Source organism: Xiphophorus couchianus, chromosome 2, assembly GCF_001444195.1.
Source record: "Xiphophorus couchianus chromosome 2, X_couchianus-1.0, whole genome shotgun sequence".
Taxonomy (NCBI): domain Eukaryota; kingdom Metazoa; phylum Chordata; class Actinopteri; order Cyprinodontiformes; family Poeciliidae; genus Xiphophorus; species Xiphophorus couchianus.
The window spans coordinates 28,940,581-28,958,083 of record NC_040229.1 but is presented as its reverse complement, the minus strand read 5'-3'; the positions used below and the strand labels follow the sequence as shown (position 1 = coordinate 28,958,083).

Genomic DNA, 17,503 nt, shown 5'->3' with positions numbered 1-17,503 from the left:
GTTAAAGGATTTTCAAACTAAAAGATCCTCCAGACTCAACACATAAAACGGAAGTATTTAATTATTTCTTGCGCGGCCCGGTGCCAATCTCCGGGGGTTGGGGACCACTGTGTTATGGTAGATCGCCGTTGCAGCTCCGATCCAAATCAGGGGTTTTCCCGACTGGGAGCGTTAACGCAGCCTGTTGAATGTGACAGGTAGCCAATCACAAAGCACGGATTCTCCTCCGTACTTTGTGAGGGGAAATTATGGAGGGGATCCCAAACAGCTGATACGGCGCAACCCGAAGTCCAGACATTGGAGATGATATGTGGAAACAACATGAAATATGCAAATCTTTGCATACACTGATTATGCAAAGATTTGCATAATGCATACAAGATATTCTATTCTTTGCATGAAATATTCAACATTTCATGCAAAGAATACAGAAATGACAAGGGGAGGAGTTGGAGCGAAATTGGTACCGCAGTTGATAAACCCGGTAACTTTAAATAGGTTCTAATGATTTTCATTCAGTCAGGACTTTACGCTGACACTAGCCACATGCATTGCAGGTAGATTGTAGTAAAGCATTGATTAATGCCTGGTTTTAAAATTAGTTCACTGGACTTGTAGCCATTATTTTGTGCCCATTGTTGGACACCACACGGCAGGACCGAACCCGATCGAACCGTTATACCTAGGATTTCTGTCGGCTAATGTGTGATCTGTCAGGTTTTGAAAATGGACCGACAATCGGCCGACAGCTCTAAGATCGTGTCGTGTGCGCTGGGCTTTACACTAAGGAAATGAGGAAGGGAGAGTCAGTGGAGAGCACCGGAGTTGAGCCTTTTTTCATTCAGTGTCATCAACAGAAAGAGAAAAAGGCCGGAAGAGACGATAAATAATTAAAATGACATCGATAGTTTTAATTTATCGTACGATTAATTGATTTATTGTTTATCGCGACAGGCCTACATGTTAGGAATAAACCAAATACAACATTCAAGAAAATAAACCTGCAATGCATGGAAGTGAAAGGGTGATGGTGTGGGAATGCTTTGCAGCTGCAGGACCGGGCCAGGATTAAGGTCCACACTAGATTCTATTGTGTTTTAGAAGGTGATCATGGATTTTAAGCTAAACTGGACAATGAAACATGACAATGAATTCAAAACAATCCAGAGAATTCACCAGAGTCTTGGCCTAGTCAAAACCCAAAGACTTTATCCATTTCCTGTGGGGTTTAAACCATTCAGCAATTCCCTCAAAAAGACAATATCAATTAAGGGACTATATTTGTGATTTTATTTTATTTTTTTAAATTACAGAAATGCGATTTTGGACCGACCCAACTATTCAGCTGATTAGTTTAATTTGTTTTCTCTGTTTTGCTACACAGGCGACTCTCAGCAGTATCTACTGTAGGAAATACACAGAGCGCTGATATCAACTCCCAAGAAATCATTTTAAGACATCTCTTTAATCCAATTTGTAACAAAATAGCCCAGAATATCCGGCCAATGCCATTAAGACTACATTTCCTTCTCTGTATAGGAGGTCACACGGTAAAAAGGTTGTTTCTTTTCCAGGAAAGATAAGTTTAAAAGAAAAAAAAAAACAGAAAATTGCAGAAAATTTCTTGTGGCTGGTGTCGCCTCAGAGCTTCAGCTGAGAAACGACCCATTAATGGTCGTCTTTTAAGGGGAAACCCTGAAGAGGACAAAATTTGTCTTAAAAATTCATAAATAAAACTTTAGCACAGATTTAAAGACATTTTAAAACTGTAGTTTAAGACACTGAACATTCCAGAGGAGTCCAAATGAATACTTCATGAAAAATGCCTATTGCTGCGAATTTATGTTAAGATTCTGTGATTACAAAAAATAAAGAAGTCCTGTGCATTTTTCAGCATAATCAAACACAAAAATCACTGTTAAGATGTCCTCTTTCAGACATCTTAAATGCATGAAAAGTGTGAAATTGAGAGAGGGAACTTAAGATTTTGTGATGATGTTTTGTGATATTTGTTATAACAGTAAAAGTGATGATTAAAAAAAGCATTTGCAACTTCTTTGCAGTGTTCTTAGGCGCTGTGTGATGATGATTGTACATTCAAAGCCCTGTAAACACAAATAAGTGTCTTGAAAAAACGCCACACATTTTGAAATAGCCTTCTTCAGGACACCAGTTACATAAAGTTAAATATGTCAAATTTGGGGAATCACTGAACTGAACCAGAACACGAAAAATACAGTGTAAGATGCCAGGCCCACATCATTTTTATGCGTTTGAAATGCAAATCACTCAGTCACCTTTGTTTTTACCATAAGTAATGAAAGATCTCTTGTAACAAAGTGAAGAAAAAGTTAAATCAGAACAGCAGATTCAAGCAGAAACTTGAATGCTGCTGCTTGTGAATCATGTAGGATCAAACTCATCCTCACATTTACCTTCTCTCAGGATGATGTACGATGACGGCCACCTGACATCCAGTTAGTCAAGACGATTCTGCTTTATCTCGCTGGTTGCCGAGTAGCAGTAGCTTAAACGTAAATAGGCAAAGCTAATTTTAATCAGAAAGCTTTAGCAGGGTGTTGATTGAAAGACCAAATCTGATTTAACTAAAGTTCTCAATTGAACATACACTTTAAAAATGGATTGTTACAGCAGAAATTTTTTTATTTATTGCTGTTTAGATTTTAAAATGTTTGTTTTTTTTATTATGGAATGCTATAGGTGACACTTGGCCTGCAGTTTTTAAGTGCAGTGTATATTGAGAGAATTTAATAAAATGTGCTTATACCTATAAATTATAAGGCAGCAAACCATGAAGTGCCAAAGAAACAAATGGAATAGATTTAATAGTGTAGTCACATATTTATGTGACTAAAATGTGTTTGTGCAAACTATAAATTTCTGTAATCCAGAAGGCAGCTTTTTAGATCACAAGTATTCACCTGACACCTTAGAAATAACGACAGAAGAAAATCCTTCCTTAAATGTTGTAGGGCTGCAATCAACAATTATTTTAATAATCGTTTATTCTGATGATTAATTGCTTAATCAAATAAAAACTGTCACATTCTGCAGATGTTTTGTTTCAGATGATGATGAATCTTACCGTGGCAAAGCTTTTGGTGCAGAAACATACTCCTAGGAAGCCATGATTTAACATAGAGCAGGCCTTCTGTGTGTGATGTGGAACTCACTGTTTACATATCATTCATAGAAAATCAAAATACTGCTTCCCAGGGTGGGATTTTTTATTTCAATATTGCTGGGAGGGACACCTCTTCTCAAAATCTTTTCTTGTGTCTTGCTTGTGAACTAAATATTGTCTTGTTTGATGGACTGAACCACCAGTAATCAATGAGCTCAAGTAAATCTTGTGGTGTGAGGTCACTCGATATTAGAAATCGATATTTCTCATCTACAGGATGCCTGACTTCAGAGGCCAGCTGTAGTTAGCTTGATTTTGGTTAGCTAAATTGGAATTGAGAAACTTACCATTACTTGTACATTATTTGGGTGGCAGCATTTTGGGTAGTGCAGCTTCCCGTAACTTACTTGAATTTGTCAAAACAAAACTGATCACTTGTACTTCTTATATGCTCTTTGAAACTGGATTTATTCGTTTGCCATTTTATTTTAGTTTGAAAAACATGAATTCCAGTTTTGTTTGTTTTTTACATAGTTGCAATGAAGTTTATAGCTGAAGTTTAGCCTCCAATTATGTCTATCCTAGATGGAGTCCTGTTTCAAAAAGTCAAACCCATCCTTGGTTACTCTCCAGTCGACATAGCTTAGCATTTTTTTAAAACATCTTCTTTGGTTCTAAAACTGCAAAGACGGTTAGTTTTCTATATAAATTTTGTTGAACTCATTTTCTTCAGGTGACCCAATATTGCTGACTCATTGGTTTGTCAGTGTCACCATTATATTCGGAGGTTTCTGATAAGTGATCAACGTGGAAAGGTCACCAGGATGGAACCTTTGAAATGTTTGTCACTTGACTAAATAAATTCAAAGAATACAAGGACAACATTTAGAACAATGATTCACCGCAAAAGGACTTAGAAAAGAGTGTGGAACAAACCGGGAAAGTCTGACATTGAACTTGACTTTTGTTTTTCTCTTGCTTGCTAAAATGTGGTACACATCTCTACTAATGTCAGGTTTTGTGATGTAAAAATTAGAATATTGAATTCATTATCTAAACACGCCGTTCTATGTGTGTGAGGGGAGATATCTCCAGTCGCCATCGAGCAAGAGGCTGGGGACACTGATCCCAGTCCGTAAACAGATCACCAGTCCATCTAAGGGAAACTCAGAGACGCTGTCAGGTTTGACACCTATTAAAGACAAATTAAACAAACACAGAAAAGACAAGAGAGTTAGATTCTTTTTATCTCGCAAGGAGAACGGACAGAGATGTGTTTCCAGTCACAAATCTCCAACCGCTCTGAAAACACATTTGTCCGCTCCTCTCTTTTTTATTACTTTCGGAGTCCCTATCACAGAGAACACTGCAACTCTAAAGGGGTGGGGGCAAAACACTTCATCACTTAGTTGCAGTGCTAATGACAAGCACTAACTAAAACACATGTTATCTTGCACTAGATTATTCGGTTCCAGACACATGGTAGAACAGAGCAAGTTGTACATCTTCACGGTGACGGTTTTATAGCTATCTAACAGGTCAAGGATGTTAGGTTTCTGCTGAGCGATAATCCTGTTGAAAACGGTTCTCTCTGCTCTTCCTCAGAGAGGCCTTCTGAGAAAAGAATCAAAGTAATTCAACAACACAAAAACTTTCTTTATGCTAAGATGAAACCAAACAAATAAAGGCATATAAGACAAGGACATTATAAAGGCACATGAAACAACAAATATTTGATAATAATATATACAATTTACCTAGCAGACGCTTAGGGAAACCAGACCTTTTACTGACAGCCATGGTAAAGCACATTTTTATTCAGTTTCAGCATTTGGTCTTTTTAGGTAGGAGTCTCTTGACATCGCTCATCTTTACTAGGAAATATTTGTCCGCTGTACCTTACATAAGATCTCCCGATCTCGCTCTTGTCCACGGATTTCTTCAGGTGACCCCATGGATTTCCTGTCAAATTCAGTTCTGGACTCTACCTTTTCCATTCTAAAACTTTTTTTATCTCACAAAGTGTCATCCTCTTTTTATTTTTGGCTTGGATGCTGAAAAATGAAATCCTTTTTTTGTCTTCAGCTTTCCAGCAGACACCTGAAGGTGTTGGTCCAAAGAAAACTGACATTTGAAACTACCTAGAAGAAGAAACCCATGTGATGTAAAGTAACCACAGAGAGTGACGCTGCCACCGGTGTATATCACAGTGGGCTTGGTGTCCTTTTGGTGATTTGCAGTGTTGTTCTTGTGTTACTCATACTTCATGGAACTGGGGCCCAAATGTTCAGGTTTATGCCTTTTGTATGATGAGGTCCTTCTGGTCTTTTGTAACCTCTACAAACTATGGCTTTTGCTAAAGGGTAGATGTCAAGCTGAACTTTATTTCAGCTTATTCAGATTCATTATAATTGATAGCAGGTGGCAAGGAGACTGAATGCTGGTACATCAACAAAGTAAGGATTTACACTTCTGTGCAGCAATATTATTTCTGGATTTTCACTTGATTTGTGTAGTATTGATTTCACTTTATGTTAGGGGTGCGCTGATTTCTTTAATTTTGGGAGATCAGTGATTGGCCGATACTTAGATGTGGAACCGATCTTATCTACCTCAGCAAAGGTCTCAAAATAAACCACTGTCCTCTTTTCTCTTCTGTGAGACAGGTTTGACTGACAGACCGGCCCACCAGGTCATGTCTGCACGTTTGCAGTTAACAATAGTCACAAAACTGTTGCCAACTCAGAGACTTTCTCGCTATATTTAGCAACAGTACAACCCCCCAAAAATTGCCATTGGCCAAAATCTGAAAGAGCAGGTGAGATCGGTAATTGGTGATCAGTCAGAAAATTGCAATAGCTGCACCCGTACTTTATATGTAGAAAATGTTTTACAATAATTTATCACAGTCATCTTTTTATAGTATGAAAGCTTAACATTTTTAACAGAGGTGTGTTTACTTTTGAGAGCTGCTGTATGTGCCCTTTTGAACTACCTCACATTGTCAGCGATGAACCACGTTTTCCAAACCTGCCAAAATCGAACACCGATTTTAGCAGGCGATTACTCGCCAACAATGTCTGACCCCCAATCCACTTGTTAGAGGTTTGTGCCATTCTGCTATCAGGTTGCACGTTTCTGTATCTTCTCAGCAAGGCTTGAAGCCCCTCCTCCCAGCCGAACCTGGTAGGACCAGGACGGCTCGGTTCTCCTTTTCTGTGCCCCATCCCCCACCAGACACAGTGATGGCACTCAGTGCCAGAGACACTCCTCCCTCCCCTCCCCTCTCCTCCCTTCACCAACACTCTTCTATCCTCTCCGCCCTCCCTTCTCTTCGCACCGCAGGCAGACCCAGGCATGGGATCTCCATCTGTGCACAAAGGAGCCTCCTCTATCTGCATACACTGCACATAAAAGGCCCTTTTGTCATGAGCCTCTGCACACATGACCATCCGCCTTTCACCCCGCTTGTAAAAAAAAAAGATCACTCTCTCCAGCAGTCCAACCCCACCCCCAACACTAGACACAGCCCTTTCCCCTGACCCACACCCTGCCAGATTTCTCGTCTGCAGAGAGAGAGAATTGCGCACATCGACGTTGAACTTTATGGAACGGAGACCGGCATCAGATCTTACTGCCACAAAATCCCCTGTTCTCCTTTTCATTTCCTCTTTATCGTAGGCCTGCTCTCAGTCTCTCTTTCGGGCTCCTTCCGCGCCCCTACTTGCCAGGCGCCGGTGTGCTGTAGCATCTGGCGTTCTGAAAAATGAATGCGCTCTCATTTTTTGCAGTTTCTCTTCCAATCTGTGGCATTTTCAGGGGTCTTTAGCCTTTGTCACCGGCAGGTTGTCGCCTCCACAGTCACCGACTCAACTGAAGGCAGTGCAAGAGTGAAGGCTCTGCTTTTTGCCTTCCAACCTCTCAATCCTTCGCAGCTCTGCAGAGACACTAATATTTACGAGGTGCGGGGACGATGATAAAATATTGTCGAGCGCTACAATAAGACGAGACGAGGTAGAATTCTCCCCCGTCAGAAGGGGGAAACAAGTGGGCTGCCAGCCATATTGGCCCCGTCAGATGACAGATATTGGTGCGGAGGGATATTGAGTTGGGTCGGGATGGCCCAAACGGCACAGCAGCAGGCAAACACACACTCGGTCAAGTTTAGGGGTTGGTGGTGCAAAAAAAAAAAAAAAAAAAAAAACTGCTTTCCTCAGCACTTCCTTTGAAACGCACCCGGGCTCGGTGCTTTTCTCCCAGCCAAACGAGTGTGGATTTTGGAACAGCTTCCAGCTCATCTTGCTGTCGATGCACACAGGACTGCGGAGGAACGGAAGGATAGAATTCACTTCCCTCTTCCAACTCCATGTCCTCTGCCTGACCCTCTGCCTCTCTGAGCCAGTGTGAAAGGTCAGGGGTCGCCAGGCCGCAGCTTCCCGCACTCTGTCAACACCTTTGCCAGGGGTGGGCAATCCTGGTCCTCGAGGGCCGGTGTCCTGCAACTCTTAGATGTCTCCCTGGTCCAACACACTTGAATCCAATAGCTGAATCACCTCCTAAGTGCAGTCAAGTTCTCCAGAGTCCTGCTAATGACCTCATTATTTGACTCAGGTGTGTTGAAGTGGAGATGCATCTAAAAGTTGCAGGAGACCGGCCCTCGAGGCCTGGAGTTGCCCACCCCTGGGCTAGACGATAGTCAGTATCACTCATATTCTGGGGCGTTTTAACTTAAGACCTTTCAGTACTTCAACCACAACAAGTGTGGAATACACATCTTAAAGTTCATGAAATTAATTTCCAGACACTTCCAGATAGCGTTGTTACTGTTGATATAAACAGTAACAACGCTATCTAAGAGCTGTCAGCTCTCAGACCCTTTATGTGGATGACAGGGGCTTGGTGAGGTTTGGACCCACCCCAAAGTAACAGTTTGCACTGTAAAAACACAAAATCCTCAATATTGATTAGAAGAAGTACTAGTTCCTCTAGCAGGTTATTTTACGTATAACACAGGAAAATGTGTTAGAAGTGAAATAATCTGAGTGAAACAAGTACTTTGTAAATTATTGAACTAAAACAAGACAAAATATCTTGATGAAAACTAACTTGTAGGTTAGTTTTATTTTATTTATATTTGAAGTAACATCTGGACCAAAAATACTTATCAGGGTTTTGTGTTTTTGTGTGGGAGTACAAAACCTCTGTTTGTTCCAAGGTAGATGTATACATATCTCCACATTAAGTACGCTTAGAGTAAACTTGTGTTATGATTTTGTTCATCCAGTAGAGTGAGTTGTCCAAACTCTGAACCTGCCGTTGCTGTAACCGGCCCAATATGAACCAGCTTGCTTATGGTTCACAGTCAGCTGATGCTGAATCATCTTATAAATCATCCAAATGCTTAACTTTACATATGTTGTCTATTATTTATTAGTACCATTCTGCAAAGTCTCTGGGTTTTTGCGACTGGCATGTAATCGTAAATATATTTGCTAATAATTTTAGTTGTGTTGTCTTTAAGAGCTGAAGTTGGCATTTGATGCGGCGCTTCTCAACAGGTTGATTGAGGGAGAGAAACAAACTACAAATGGGTGTGTTTCTCAAGAGCAGTATTTGTGTTTGTGGGGTTAGAATTGTTGTGTCATGCAGTCAAAGCCACGCAGTGACCCAAAAAAGTAGTAATAGATAGTTCTTATTGACGCTTTTATCATTATCGCAATGCTACCGCAACATATTGCAGTAAAACTTTAAGTCCATATCGCCCTCTCCTACTGAATATGACTGACAACTAATTCATATTTACATTGTTGCTAAAACAGGGGATTATTAGACATTAGTTTGCTAAAGTACAAGCCCATATTTTATTGGCCCGCTTTCACCTTCTAGAAAAAGGTTTTCCTGCGATGTGTTTTCGATTTGCACCCCCCAAGATTGAAAATTAGAGTTTAAACTCAAGTTTTGAGGAAACGATCTGATCTACTGGTCTGGTTTACTGTGCTTTTAAAAAGCTGTCGTTTTTACATCCACTAAAATATTCTGTCATACAACTCGGCGAGACTGAAATCCGTCTCAACGAGGTGCCAGAAACAGTTAACGGAGTGAGACGAAGCGTCTCCTGCTGTGTAGAGAGCAGAGTCTCACACAGTGCTCCCACCTGACGCTGCGCACTGCCGGTAAGCTGGCAGAAAGAGGGATAATACACGTCTCTCACACTCAAAGCAGACACATTTGGGGCTTTTCAAAGATTTGCTCTACTCAATAAACTCTTGAATACTAGCAAATCTACTTATTAGATTTTAATTCCTACATGCAACAGATTTGTGGTTGCTAAGTGTTTGGGGTACAAAATAATTTATCTTTTCAGATATAATTTGCCAAGGATAACTATCCGACATCATAGTTGTGAAAATGAAATGTTTGTTTTTGTTTTTCTTTGCCGTAGGAGGAATAATTGTCACTGTTCTGTTTTAAATAAAAGCCATTAGACGATTGGATCTGTTTTTGTAGTTCTAACTTTGTGTGTAATTACCACGATTCAATGAAACCGCTGTATGTTTCCTCAGAGTCAGGCCCCTGCCCTCTTCACACACCCATTATGTTAGACTGACTGGCGAGGCAATTATAAAATGTATTTTAATGGTGTGTAGTCCAAAGGAGTGTCATCCATCACTCTTTGAAACTACAGTTGGGGGGGAAACTACAGGTAATTAGGTCTGCTAAGTGACCTGAGCTGATGGACTAACAAATTAACCGGCTGGTATCAGCTTGTTGTACTTGTGTCGCTCTGTGAAAAGCACAGCAACACAGTGGGTAATATTCACTTTGGGTGCATGTTTAAAGACCGGGCCCTTTCTTCTTTTCTCTTGAATTTTTAATTGGAAAAGAACCAAAATGATTCCAAATTAATTTAAAAAAATGAAATAATGAACTGAAATCTACTACTAATTATATGATTATTTTTGTTAAGGTCTGTGCGTCAAAAGCAAAGTAATAGTGAGGCTTTTATAATAAACAGTTAATTTAACAGCCCTCAGATAATTTTTGCTGTTCTGTTTCAAATGGATTACTAAATAATTTCACTATGGTATGAAAAACTCATGCAGGCCGCTGCCTCATTTATGGAAAGTGCAGATAATCCAGATTCTTACACAATTCCAGCCGGTATTTATGAGTATTTATTTACAGTTAAAAGCTTAAAAATGGTAGAAATGAATCTACATTTTGGCTCATCTTTGCAGTTCAATAGCTTTACAAAATATAACTGTAGCTGTTAGTGCTAGCATGCAATGTAAAATGCTAACAATAAAGAGTAAAATGTAAATTTAGACATGACTCTGCAGCAAAAACACTTTGAACTTATGTAAGATCTGCTTTAAATGTTTTATTTTTTGCAGAAACTGAGAGCACTACTGAAATTGCTCTTGGAGTGCAAACTCTGTTTTTGCAGCTGTCCTGTAAATCTCAGCTCTTCTCCCACGTAGATAAATATCCTACTGGAAATAACATCACACCCATCAGTCTGTCATCCCAGCATGAACTCACCCTAATCAGTGCTTTACAGGCGACGACACTTTCACATCAGTGTAACCTGCTCTAAGGGATCCTAATGCATTTACTTTTTTTTTTTTTTTTACAGTGCAGAAGTTTAGAAACACAATTCGCTGCTTTTTATTGTTCTCCGTGAAATACCTGCTTTAATAGTTTGGGGGTTTTTTTTGGTTGAAGCGTCGTGCTGAGGAAGGGAGCGTGAAGGGATTCGGGTTCTGGCTCGGTCAGTGGCTCTGCCCCGGAGGAAGCACCGGGAGCGGCAGCAGTGTTTATGAAAAGGATAAAGCGCATTAGGGCGCACATTTGACACATTCTCGGCCAGGCAGAGGGATGCGGGTTCAGGGTGTGTGAGATAACAAAACGCGGTGTTGAGGCGGTGCTGTTGGACCTCTAACCCTAACCCTAACCCTGCCTCACTCATCCGGGAGGATAAAACAAAAAACTCAAGGTTGCTTAAAGTATCGGTTCTCCTCGTGAGTCCAGGTATGCTGTATATGTATATATATATATGTATATATATCTACAGATATGTATATATCTATATACAGTAGATCTATAGATATATACATATATACAGCATACCTGGACTCACGAGGAGAACCGATACTTTAAGCTTTTTTTTTTAAATTCTGATTTCCCAAGATGCTGAATCCATGTGGATGCACAGCCTTAACAACAAGAAACGCTTTCAAATTCACCTAAAATTGTCTTGTCCTTCATGGGAACGTCAGAAGGTTCTGAGCTTCTTACCTGGTCTGGTTACCATGTCGACCTGAACCAAGGTTTAAAAAGTTTCTACTCTTCCTGTTGCTTAAAATTCATTTTAACCAGATTCCAGAGAAAACACCGACGAGCCCAAAGTTTTACCTGTCCATACGCCGTGTGGAGTAATGTAGCGCTGCCCCCTCCCCCACCTGTTGCTACACACTTATAATCAGCCGGCTGAAAGAAAGCCACTACACTGTTTCCTCACATAATAAAAAAGGCAAAGTTGTCTGGCGACAAAAAACACAGACTTACTCCGATTAAGGTAAAACCATTTCAGACCTGAAGACATTTGCTTTTGTTGGCAATGTAAATGAGAACTAGTTCTCAATGATCTCACCGGGGTAAAAAAAAATACCCAAAAAGTTAATTAAATAATTAATTAAATAACCAGCTAAATTCTGATTGTTATTCTTGTGACCCTATACAAAGCAGAGCATTAAAAATGAGTGATTTTCTACATAGCAAGCATTTATTTAAGTTACCAAGTGTCAACATACAAAAGATTAAAGGAATGTAATCCTTTTAGCTATAATCCTCCTTGTTTTATTTTACCAGCAGTAGGAATGTTATTGCTTTCCTCTTTTAAATTAAAACTGTAGATTATGTCTTACATTTTTGTTTCAAATCTTTGTAGTAACGTGTTTAAATTGCGCTATCCCCTTGCTGAGTCACAGTAAATAAATAAAAAATTCACAAAACTTTGTGCTTGATTGTAAAAACAATTTCGATCTCCTCTGCGTCAGAGGAACGCGTTAATTCGTGTTTAAATTGTCTTTATTAACGCTTCTAAATGAGACATTGGCGACACTCATGTGGATCTGCTGCCTGAACTGCGTCACGTTGAGCCTGACGCTTGAACGCGGTGCCGGTCCGGCACAATGTGGCCGGCTCCTGAGGGGGGCTGCCAAAAGTAGTCGGTGGCTTCAGTGAGGGCGCGTCCCTCCCAGGCAGGGTTGTCCACTCTGAGCTCTGCTGTCGAGCAGGTCCTCCGTCTCCAGCCTCTCCTCTGCTCCTCTTCCTCCTCGGGTTCTTTTGAAATCCTGTGGGGAAGGAAAAGACAACAAAGTGAGTTTATTTCTGCTCTTTTGCTCTGCCTCTCTTCTTCGTCTTCTTTTTTTTTTTTTTTTTTAAGATTAATTCATTTGCAAATTATCCAGTAAGCAGAAATCTTGAAAATGTGGGGTTTTTTTCTGGATTCTTAAAGTTGAAACTAGCCAAGAGGGTTACAGCACAATTTTTTTTTTCCTGCATTTTCACACTCGACAAAAGTTTTGTTTTTTTTTTTAACTGAAATTATAGGAGAAAAATTAATGTGAGGTTTCTAAAATCCTTACTGAGAATAAATGAGGTTAATTTAAGTTTTAAATTAGGTAAAATTAGGAAGTGGAAAACGGTTTATATTGTAAAAGTATAATAGAAACTTTTAACTAAAATTCTTCTAAAAAGTAGAAATGGTTGTGTGTTATGCCGTTTGTTCTTTAAATGAAATCAAAGATTTGTCACTTCAATAAGCATAATTTCCAACAATAATTATTGCATTTTTTGTCATAAATAAAACAAATTAAATGTTATTTAACTGACCTTGTTTTTTGTTTTTTTTTTATAGACAAAGGAGTACATTATTTTTTTAAAGACTGAATTGTGCACTGAGAGGGAAAAAAACGACGACATTTTTGCTTATTTTCTTAAACAAAATTAGAATCACACTTTTTACATAATAGGCTTGTCTTACACATTCAAGTATAGTTAATTAATGGGGAAAAGTGATTTTTGTGTGTCATGGTAAAATAAAATGTATATTTCACATGTTTCTATATCTCTTTTCTTATACATTAAAATGATACAGTATGTACTTTTCCCTGATTACTTTTCTATTATTCAGTCAAAAACAAAAGAAAAGTCCAAAGAGGATTATATATGTAAGACAAAATCTAATATTTTACTACTTTTTCTTTTTTTTTTTTTGCTAATGTTTTATAATTTTACATATAATAATGAAGTACCTGTTTTAAAATAGGGACACAGGCTTCTTAAATTTGAATTTATGTTCTGGAAGTCCTTTTCTCCACAGTTTACCCGAAACAAAAACTAGAAGATTTAATCAGAAGCAAAATATATATTAAAAAAATAAAACAAAAAAAGTGTGTTTTTAAAACTCTCAGCAGTATTGGCTGGGAAAGAGCTGTGCTGTCTGGACTCACAGGGTTAAAAAATAATGTTCGGATGCAATCAGAAATCCGGATCAAGAAGGATCTGCTCCTTATCCCTTTCACGGAGCGCTATATTACCATTATATAAAATATAATACATATATAGAATCCCCCTCCTGCGCATGCTTCGTCTCCTCCATTTTGTGTTTCGGGAGCTTTTGCTGCACATGCAACCATTTCGTGAAGCCTGTGCTTTCCTGCACGATTTGTACGACTTCTCCGATCGGACGGCGCTGAAAACCCGACGTCATGTGAGTGAGCGCACGGAGACAAACGGGCCTGAGGTCCAAGCCGAAACCAGAGCGCAGTACCGATGCAAACACAGAGCAGTGATGGCACCAAACGCTCCTCTCCTGTGTGCACAGAAACCTGCAGTGTTCGAAAGCTGCTTTTATGTATTTTATTTTTTTAAATTTTCTTTCCCTCCGCTCATTTGCGTCCCTGGAGTTTTTCAGGCCTGAATACAAACAGGTATTCTGAATGTCTCGGACTCAGAGAGCAGAAACTGACGGTCACAGTCGACTGCCTATGGGTGACGAGCCGGGGTCAAAGGTCAGGCTGTGTTAATAGGATGTGATGTGCTGCCCTGGGACCTAGCTCCCACGAGGGATCCCCCCCTCCCGCTTGCTCCCTAATCGGTAATAGTTAATGTGTTCGTAATCTTTACCTTCTTAAAGCAAACAGCGGCGGAGAAGTGAATGGGCCCGCTTAGCCTCCCATGTAACACTTTTGACCCCGGGGTCACGGCCTTTGTTCCCCGCTCGATGGGGGAGTGCCCCCAAAGGTCTCAAGCGTAATAGAGAAGTTGTTTAGACACGTGCAGGGCTTAACTGAGACCACCTCTCACACACACACACACACACACACCCACACACACACACACACTACGCACTCTTGTTCCTAGAAAGTATATTGTGGACCCCGGCGTCAGAAGGGATGCTTGTGGTTAGCTTTCATCCCGTCCTGAGTGAGTCGGTTAGGAGAAGTTCTCCGATCAGCGCGTGACGTTTAGACGCTGACCACTTCCTGTTTCCCCTCCGATGGCGTTGTGATGTTTCGTTTAAAATTAGAAATGCAGATGATGTTTGTTGTGGGTCTCTTATCGTCTCCTGGGCAGGGCTTTTTTTTTTCTTTGCGTTACCAGAAAGATATCTGAACCTTTCTGACCTGTGTCTGAAAAATATCGTTTATTTCACTTAAATGTGTGTTTGGCGTTTTCTCCCTGATGGAAAAGTGAGGAAAATAAAGACTAACAACGAGCTAATAGTCTGTTCACAAGTTGTATTTTTTGTACAAATTATTTTTTTCTAAAAATGGTTATTTAAAATGCCTATTTTTTTATTTTTACATTTTCAATATTTATAATATTCTTTTCCTTTATCTATAAAGACATGGAATAATTAGATTTGTGCAGATTTACTTTATTTTATTGGGGGGAGTAAATTATATTTTTTTACTAGAATATTGGAGATAAATTGCGGGGTGTTTCACAGCTTTGTCTGCCATCTTGTTTTATGTTGTAATATCAGGTAAATGTGATTGGTGGATTGTTTATTTATTTGTAAAAGAAGCAACTCCCATCTTTAGTTTTAGGTTTTCTTTGCCGAGCATTTTCATTTGTTTGACTTCTCCAAAAATTTCACTTCCAAGGCAAAAAGCGAAAAAGTAACTATAAAAACTGAAAATTGCAAAAAAAAAAAAAAAAAAAGTCTTAATTGGACTCCTTAATTCCTCTGAAAAGAAAAAAAAAATCTGCTCTATTCTCTGGGATTATGCGATTATGATAAATTAAAGATGTCTAAATTGGGCATAATAAATAACTTGGATGAGCATCAGAGGGGCAAAGTAAAAGGAGCTCCGCGGTAGGAGCTGGCACCGCACCAAAACCCAAAACTGTATCCTCAGATGAACTTCACGCTGCTGCAAAGTGCAAGCCTGCACACGGAGCAAAACACCCACAAAGTTTTCCCCTGTAAGCCGCCATCAATTAATCCTGGAGTTTTTCAGGCATATTCTCTTTCATCATCCCTCTTTTCACTTCATTTCATTTTTCCCTCCTCCTTCAAATGAAGTTCCCCAACATATGCACACATGACAGCTTTATACATCAAGGCCATAATGAAGTCACAGGTTTTTCAATTGGCTAAAACACATGGCGAGATGTGACGTGGAACCGGGCTCTTTTCTCTACAAGCTGGGTACATAGCCGGTGCCGGCGTCGGGAGCCCGAACCGAGCTCGAAGGGGGAGAGGACGGGGAAAAAACCCCCCAAAAACAAACTGCAACGTTTTCTTTCAAAAACAAAACAGCCCATTCGCCTCCCGTTCGGCCCCGGTGTGCAATCGCAGAGAGAGACTGAGCAAACAAGAAGAGCAAAGGGAGACGTTGGGATTTTCGTAGTAAGAAATGAGAACCGGAGGAAAACCAGAGGCGGTGGGTGTGCGCAGATGCCAGCAACCCCCTCTTTTTTCTTTTTTTTTTTTTGCAAAACAGTAGCAGCCATGTTTGAAAAACCTCCTCAAGCCCCTCCAAAGAGCTCGGCGCCCTCCAAACACCGACATAGAAAGTTTTCACAGTGTAAAAAGAGTAAGAAAAAGTTGAACCCCCACCTTTTCTTTTTTTTTTCCTCCCATTGTCTCTGCTAGTCCCCGCTCGCCCTCCTCAACTCCCCGAGCCAGCAGTTTAGAAAGCAGAAATGAAATCAGAATAGTTCCTCTGTAACAGACTCTCTCTGTTTTTTGGTTGTTTTTTTTTTAACATGTCCTTTTTCCTCTCCGTATAGAAGCTGCTCTGGTTTGAGGCCGAAGGGAAAGGAGAGGGGGGGAAGAAGAAGGAGAAGAAAAAAGTTTGAGCCCACGAGCTCTGCCCTTTTCTCAGTGTTTTTTAGAAGCGGAGCCAAAAGAGGCAGGAAGTTGTTGTACAATAGCGTTACAGTAATCTGCCACAAAACGGGGAGAAGAAGCTGATCGCGGAGAGAAGGTGGCAGGGAAAAGAAGCAGAAGAAGAAGAGAGGAGGGAGGGCTAGCATGAGAGCAAAGAATAATCAATACAATCTAAGATGGTGGAAGCAGCCCGAGCGCTCCCCCCCTTTTTCTGCTCCTTCCTGCGCCTCACCAACACTTCATGTAAATCAGAACATGAAATCCATTTAAGCAAACCTGGTCTTCTGTTTCAGAAGGGGCAGACCAGCATCTCTTTCTCTAAAGAGAGAGCGAGAGAGAAACACGATTCGGTTAATTTTCTATAAACTTTTTAAGCTTTGGTAGGCGACAGGGCAGCTGGGGAAAAAAAGTCTCTGCGCGAAATAACGGAAAAATAAATCAAAACTATTAATGGTTTGTGCCAGAACAGGTTTCAAGGGTTCAAGCTTTGCGACAGAGGGTGTGTGTGTGTGTGTGTGTGTGTGTGTGTGTGTGTGTGTGTGTGTGTGTGTGGGCGTGTGTGTGTGTGGAGGGGGGGAGTGTTTATGAAAAGGAGGAGGCTCCCGGCCACGTTACTGAAATTAACACTCTCCATGCTTGCTCTTCTGTTATTTTTTCTCTCTTTTTCTTTTTGTCCTCCATCCTGTGAATCCGTTCGTTCGTTCGCTCGGTCTGCTTCACGTGTTTGTTTTTCCTGCCAGGAAAAGTACGAGCGAGGCCCTCCCATCGGTGTGTGCGCGTGCGTGTGTGTGGGTTTTTTTTAAGCGACATGAACTGCACCGTAGCGAAACAGCAAGTTAATAATTTAACGAGCTCTCAGAAGAAACGTTGCATATTTCACAGATTTCCTTTCAGCTGTGTGTCTTTTTTTCTCTTCCCCTCCTTTTATTTATGTTCCTTGCTTTTTCTTT

At 40.3% G+C, this 17,503-nt stretch overlaps 1 long non-coding RNA gene across 1 annotated transcript; it reads right to left on the bottom strand.

The window, feature by feature from the left end:
• Nucleotides 1-11,908: 11,908 nt before the first annotated feature.
• On the bottom strand, nucleotides 11,909-16,706 carry LOC114155725 (uncharacterized). The gene is made up of 2 exons (XR_003597812.1): nucleotides 16,281-16,706; nucleotides 11,909-12,501 (listed from the first exon to the last, which is right to left on the bottom strand). It is a non-coding gene; the product is annotated as an uncharacterized LOC114155725 (long non-coding RNA).
• Between the last annotated feature and the right edge of the window lie 797 nt (nucleotides 16,707-17,503).